At 33.2% G+C, this 7,419-nt stretch overlaps 1 long non-coding RNA gene across 1 annotated transcript; it reads right to left on the bottom strand.

The window, feature by feature from the left end:
- Positions 1–1,311: 1,311 nt before the first annotated feature.
- On the bottom strand, positions 1,312–6,850 carry LOC148602421 (uncharacterized). The gene is made up of 2 exons (XR_015916448.1): positions 6,719–6,850; positions 1,312–2,388 (listed from the first exon to the last, which is right to left on the bottom strand). It is a non-coding gene; the product is annotated as an uncharacterized LOC148602421 (long non-coding RNA).
- Between the last annotated feature and the right edge of the window lie 569 nt (positions 6,851–7,419).

The raw sequence follows: 7,419 nt of genomic DNA, 5'->3' as shown, positions 1-7,419 counted from the left end.
TGCAAGAATCATTCTTCAAAAATAAAGGTTTTAACCAGTGCTTTTAAAAAAATCCTCAAGAAAAATATTTCTAGGGCTAATTCCTGGTGCACAAAATAATAAAAAAAAACTAGTTTAAATTATGTTGGACACCAACACGGATGTTCTCAAAATCTTCCAATTGTCCCAAGAGTTCCCAAAATTAGTTTCTATGGCTCTTCTATTTTTTTTATTTTAATTTTCAACCGACGGCCATCTTATGATGACGGTCATTTTTCATTTTTCAATATTGTCGAGCGGACCTATATACAGTGACCTATATTTAAACCAAATATCAAGTCTTCGTCTACGATTATTATTTTTTTATATTTTTATAATTTTTTCCTCTTTAAATGGCGGCCATGTTTGAAAATTCTGATAGTGATTGCACATTTTGCTTATAGTGTCCTATGTTTTGTTCCAATCCATTCGGCCGATTTTTGAAAAGGTACGCAGACAAATGTATAAAGGAAAAGAGAATTATAAAAATATGACAAAAACAATACGTTGGAGAACATAATAAAGAAAATCAAACAAGTCCAAATCTTTAAAAAGAACAATCGCTTATAAATAACGAGGGTTAGATATGATAGATGAAGAATGTGTCGAGCAAAATCCAAAATTACAAGACGTACTGAATTAATTCGGATTTATGATAGGAATAGAATTTACTACCTATTTGTAAGGAAACAAAGTTGGCTATCAAGTAGCATTTATTAAAGAGAGTAGGAATTGTATTTCAAAGCTAAGGAATAACAATTTGACAGACATATTCTGTAAAGAGAGTATTTCAAAGCTGAAACAAAATAACAATTTGACAGACATATTCTGTGTCGTTGTAACGTTTGTTTATCTCATTCGTTTGAAGGTCAAATTATTTTGTTTTAACATACAGTGAAACTGGTCTAAACCGAATCCTTTTTGGACTTTACCAATTGTTCTGTTTGGTCAGGTGTTTAGTTTACCAAGGTTAGAAATACATTCAAATCGATATCTAGGAACGATTAAAAAGTGTCTGGTTTAGACAAGTGTTTAGTTAACCAAGGTTAGACATACATTCACATTGGTATCAAGGGACGATCAAAAAGTGTCTGGTTTAGACAGGTGTTTAGTTAACCAAGGTTGGAAATGCATTCAAATTGAGATCTAGAAACGATGAAAAGTGTCTGCTTTAGACAGGTGTTTGGTTCACCAAGGTTAGACATACATTCAAATTGGTATCAAGGGACGATAAAAAAGTGTCTGGTTTAGACAGGTGTTTAGTTAACCAGGGTTAGAAATGCATTCAAATCGGTATCTATGAACGATGAAAAGTGCCTGGTTTAGACCGGTGTATAGTTTATCAAGGTTAGAAATGCATTTAAATTGAGGTCTAGAAACGATGAAAAGTGTCTGCTTTAGACAGGTGTTTAGTTCACCAAGGTTAGACATACATTCAAATTGGTATCAAGGAACGATTAAAAAGTGTCTGGTTTAGACAGGTGTTTAGTTAACCAAGGTTAGAAATGCATTCAAATCGGTATCTATGAACGATGAAAAGTGCCTGGTTTAGACCGGTGTATAGTTTATCAAGGTTAGAAATGCATTCAAATCGGTATCTAGGAACGATGAAAAGTCTGGTTTAGACAGGTGTTTAGTTTACCAAGGTTAGAAATGCATTCAAATCGGTATCTAGGAACGATGAAAAGTCTGGTTTAGACAGGTGTTTAGTTTACCAAGGTTAGAAATGCATTCAAATTGAGATCTAGAAACAATGAAAAGTGTCTGGTTTAGACAGGTGTTTAGTTAACCAAGGTAAGAAATGCATTCAAATCGGTATCTAGGAACGATAAAAAGTCTGGTTTAGACAGGTGTTTAGTTTATCAAGGTTAGAAATGCACTCAAAAACCATTAAAATTGTCTGGTTTAGACAGGTTTTTAGTTTACCAAGGTTTGAAATGCATTCAAATTGGTATCTAGGAACGATGAAAAGTCTGGTTTAGACAGGTGTTTAGTTTATCAAGGTTAGAAATGCATTCAAATCGGTATCGAGGAACCATTTAAAGTGTCTGGTTTAGACAGGTTTTCTGATTATTCTGAATTCAGCATAGACTGGCTTCACTGTACTATGATATCCACGAATTTGTATAGAGGCTTACAAATAATCGGCATTGTTTCTGTTTCTCTCAAGAACAAACTTCTGGCTTGACCGAGAGAGTGTTAGATGACAATTTTGCTGATGCCTTTGCTGACGTGCGCATAATTTCTTACCAAGTTCACATCGAATTAGATGAACTATGATCATAGAATTGAATGGTTTTCTCACGCTCAGTCAGTATGATGGGAACCTGAGACGTAGCATTTGACTTCATGTCACTCATAAGTCGACCACTGTTAAAAGAGAGACAAATTATACAAGAGTCTTATTTTGGTTATTAAAAACTCCTTTTCAACACTCTATTAGCACTTGTCATATACGTTCCATGTATGTAGAAGTTGAAGTTAGATTTTCATAAACTACATTAAGTTTGAAGAAATTAAGATAAATAATAAGAATTATAACATCCGTGTTTATTAGACTCTTCCAGCATCACCTTTTTATAAATCTGCTTGGAGTTTGTTTGTTTGTTTGTTTGTTTTAAACAAAGATACATGTATTTAAAAATATACCATTTGAGATTGTTTCAGTTCGCCTAGAGTTTAGAAATGTTCCATGACTTCCCTGTTGCGAGATATGTTTTCTCTCATTTTAGTACACAAATGCATGTCTCATGACTTTTATATAATGCGTATGTGAGAAAGTCTTTGCCTACACAATGGTCCTCTTGTTACGAAGCAATTCAATTATAAAGAGTTAATATATAGCAAGCAGAGAACTCTTTGGCATCATGCACGTGAAGTTGCGGGATGCAGTCATGCATGTGTTAGCAGTTCCTTCTTCTTCAAGACATCCGATGTGTGCTTGGACGATAAAGGTGAAGACTTGAGGAAGATGGAGAAAATCTATAGTAAATGGAGGTCAAGGTCATATTGGAAACGAACACTCCATGTGGGTCGCTCAAGTTTTGAAGATGAAGGTCAATATAAAAGTGTGTATGTCTTGTGACCTTAATTTTAAGCTCGATGTTCATAGACTTAGGGACACATATATATGTACTGTATTTAACCCCGCCGCATTTTTTGCGCCTGTCTCAAGTCAGAGGTTTCTAGCCTCTGTATGGCTTGTTCCGTTTTCACCGTTAGTTTATTTTCATGTTATTTGAGTATAAAGAGGGCAAGTTTTTCGCTGTAAATGTGTTAATTGATGCTTGATCATCAGCTGCAGCATGTCCTGTGGTGTGAGGGTTTCCTTGCCGTTCATTGAAGACCAATAGGTGGCCTTGGGCTGACATTCTCATCCCAGTGGAGTTGTTGTCTCGTAGACATATTCACCATAACTATTCTAGTTGTATGTATTGTCTGTTGAAACACTAATACCCCAGACAATACAAATCATCTTAGCATTGTAGTTGATTCAGACTTTCTCTTCACTTATGACAAGCTATGTATACTTGCGTTTCTTTTTCTTGGTAAAAATAACAGCTTTGAATTTTCTTTTTTTTTTTCAGTCTTTCCTACGAACGTACGGTAACTGTATAGTTGTATTAAGAGTGGAAAAATCGGATTGTTTTGCTATTTGATAAAGAATTGATTTATGATCTAAGACTTTCAGTAAGTTCTTTAAAAGTTTTCAAAATTCAAATCTGATTAACGCAACTTCTTGCACAGCATTTTTTGCAATTTTAAGACTTTAATTCAGCAGCTTAGAAAGTAATTTTGGTGTACACTCGGCCTACCAAGCAAAAACATAAATTTCTGACAATATGCACATCCCAATAATATGGTAATTTTCATTCCATCAAGTTTCGTTACAATCCTGTAAGTCGTTGAGGAGTTGTGGACCTTTGAGACCACGTTGTGCTGACAAACGCCAAATAGTGAAACAGTCGTCATTTCTATATCTTTGCCAAAACATAAATTCCTGATAATATGCACATCTCCATGTAGTCATATAACATCCCACAAAGTTCCATAACAATGCTGCAAGCTGCTTAAGAAATGTTCGGACAGACGGACTTCGTTTGCGGGAGTATAAAAATCAAGTATAAATGAGCAGAAAAAAAATTTTTTTATGCCCCTGGTAGTTTCAAACTATCTGAAATCTTAGAAAACTTGTTTTTTATTTGCAGTTAATTTTCAAGTAAAGCACCAACACTTGGTCACAGAAACCGATTGATTTCAATCATGATGTTACCATAGCACAGGTTTTAAAGAAATGAAAATACATGCATATACATTCTAATGGGTCTAGATAGCGTAAGGATTTAAACTTCTAACTGTAGGTAAACTTTCCTTGGTGTCTTAATTCAGCTTCATTTATGTTTTTTAAGGAAATTATCTGCAGTGACCTATCAGCAATGTTAGATTCTGAATATCTAACCCTTATGTGTCCAAGAATTCACTCTCTAGCATTTGTAAGATTATAAATTGCCTATTTGGAAAGTGTGTGCCAACGAGTGAGATAAATATGAGACATTTTTTATCACGATAAACGAATAATGATGGCAAGTAATCGCAAACAATGATGTCGTTCTAGATCTAAATTGCCGAACAAAATATACTTAAAATGAAAGATAAGAAATCAAGCATCAACATTACGTGCAAAACTTAGACTACAAATTAAACGCTATCGAAACTTTAGTGTTATCTTACGTGTATATATTGTTAGAATAAATCATGTGACCTCATACATTAATTCATAATGAAACTACTATAACATTTACTTATATTTATACGGGAAGAAACTTGGATATATCAATTATACCCTTGATACATGCACCAAACGCGCTACAATCAAGCTGAAGCATGGAACGTCATATATGCACAAAAATAGAAGCCTATATGGATAATGTATTGAACAGTGATCAAAACTGGTAGGAAGCTAATCTCAGGATAACATCTTTGAAAGGAAGCAATTTCAGAATGGCGCGACCTATGTCAAGTTAGATATGTATGGTCATAGGCTATGCTGATGTGTTATTTACAAATCTGAACTTAAATTGGTCGAACCAAATAAACAGAAAATAGCGAATACTTTTGTATTATTTTTACAAAGTAAAAGACAAATATTGTTTATGGGTTTTATGTGATCTATCGTTGTTTATTTAAATCTGCTAATCAAATGGTTCATGATTTGATAATCAATATCAAACTTCTAAATTTTAAAAATTGAAAATGTACCCCTGTTTTGCAATCGTTAGTGCATTCCAATTTAACCCAATTGATTGATAGAGCTTTACCTCAACATAATATGCATTTCAAGGCAAAAATATCTGATTGACCTATCAGTAACCGATTCATATTTATATAACAGTCAGATGATTCCATGTTACATGCCAGTAACCGATTCATATGTATATAACAGTCAGATGATTCCATGTTACATGACAGTAACCGATTCATATTTATATGACAGTCGGATGATTCCATGTTATATGTAACACATTTTATCTATTTGGATACACTTTTAAATATTGGCAAAATTCAAGATCAAAGTTACATGCATTTGTTTAAAAAAAAATTAAAAAGGAATGAATTCTATTTCATTAGCCTCCATGTATCGACGTACACCCGCTCAAGAATATCAATGCAAGACTGATACCTAATACGTTTTATATATCTTATTCTTGTGGGAATATGGTGCTGTACAAATCCTAATAACAGATTTCTTAAATCTTCACAAACATAATTATTATAAAGGTACAACGAGAATGGATATGGTGAATATGTCAAAGAGACAACAACCCCATCAGGATGAAAACTGTCAGCTCAAGGTCACCCATGAGAAAATGTTTCCGTTCAAATGAATATCCAAGAAAATGTAGCATCATGAATATTCGTAATGCTAGTATTGGAAACAATACCATGCTCATGACAATTAAATTAAAATCCTGATTGATTGCAAAACAGATTTCTTCATAAAACCGATTATTAATGAGCATTAACTTTAACTTCGTTGAATACTTTTTTTTCCATTTCATGTTCAAAACATGGAAAATATTTTAAATCGCCCATTAAGAATCCTAGGATAAATTGGTTACGATTATTATAACACAGACAGTGAAAGAACACTTTCATTCCATCAGATTATACATGTGTATGACTACGTATGTTACATGCTACGGTTGTACGGGTACGCATTGAAACTTTGACCATGACACTGCTACAAATGAATGAAACTGAAGCGCAATTTTAAACCACGTGACAGATATCCGGAAATGATTTTGAGTAAATACATAAAAAAGCGTGTCCATCGTAACATTTATACCGAAAACATGTTGATTCTCTTAATTATTTTATGACTAGTTATTATACTTTGTAACAGATGTCTTCTGTCTATTGACCTTTCTATATTCTGTCATTTATAAATTGACAAAAATAACCTTGTCTATTATCAAACTTCTATTTAACGCGAGGACAAAGTTCTTTTCGGAGATACTTCTTGAAAAAGTGGAAATTTTATTGACCTGACAATTCGGTGGAATGAACATGACTTCGCGTGTTTAATACTGCGTTATTAGTTCGCACTTGAAGTGAACTAAAACATGATGGAAGGCTAAATTAAGTGTTTGACATGCACCGACGAAGATAAAAATGTTCCTAAACTTGATTTGGATCATACCTGACTGATGCTGAATACTTTGCACACCTTTTAACATTGATCCACTCTGTCATCATGTTCATCTTTTTTAATCAGGACTAAATAATTTTTCAATTATTCAAACTAAAGCAACGCAAATTGTATGTGATGAAGGTATGCGTTATAGTTACGCGATAATTGTTACGTAATTACATCAAATCCTATATATCACGCATGTCGTGCATATTAGTTTCAATTATATAATTCAAAATTAAGTCAATATTTGAGTTGAACCGAACGACATTTCTCAATACAGTTATAGCATTGGGACATCGAACCAGATCAATTCATTGTTGTTCTACATTTGACATTTTCATTTTGACATTTTTAACTCAATTAATCTAGAAACAGGTGCTCGTGATTATTTCACGCTCCATACGCCCACAATGCAAATGGATATTAAATTGACGGGCAATGCCATAAATGAAAATACTATCCTATAAAACTTTGAAGTACATGTAATGGGAAATTGTGTAACGATTTATTATTATCCAGGGGCACGATTATTTAACATTATTAATGGAAAAATTTTAAGTTTAAAGGAATTTTGAAATAAAGAATTTATATTTCCCCGATCTTTATCGTCGTATTATGAACTACAAAAAACGAATAAAAAGGTCTTGTTTGCGTTGATATTGAAGATTTTTTCAAACGTTTTTAAAAACCATTTCAAACTTTTTCTC

This window comes from Perna viridis, chromosome 11 (assembly GCF_037379345.1).
Source record: "Perna viridis isolate PV_CMFRI_1.1 ecotype Kerala chromosome 11, ASM3737934v1, whole genome shotgun sequence".
NCBI lineage: Eukaryota > Metazoa > Mollusca > Bivalvia > Mytilida > Mytilidae > Perna > Perna viridis.
Note: the sequence above shows the minus strand (reverse complement) of the source record. Positions and strands in the feature narration are given on the sequence as shown.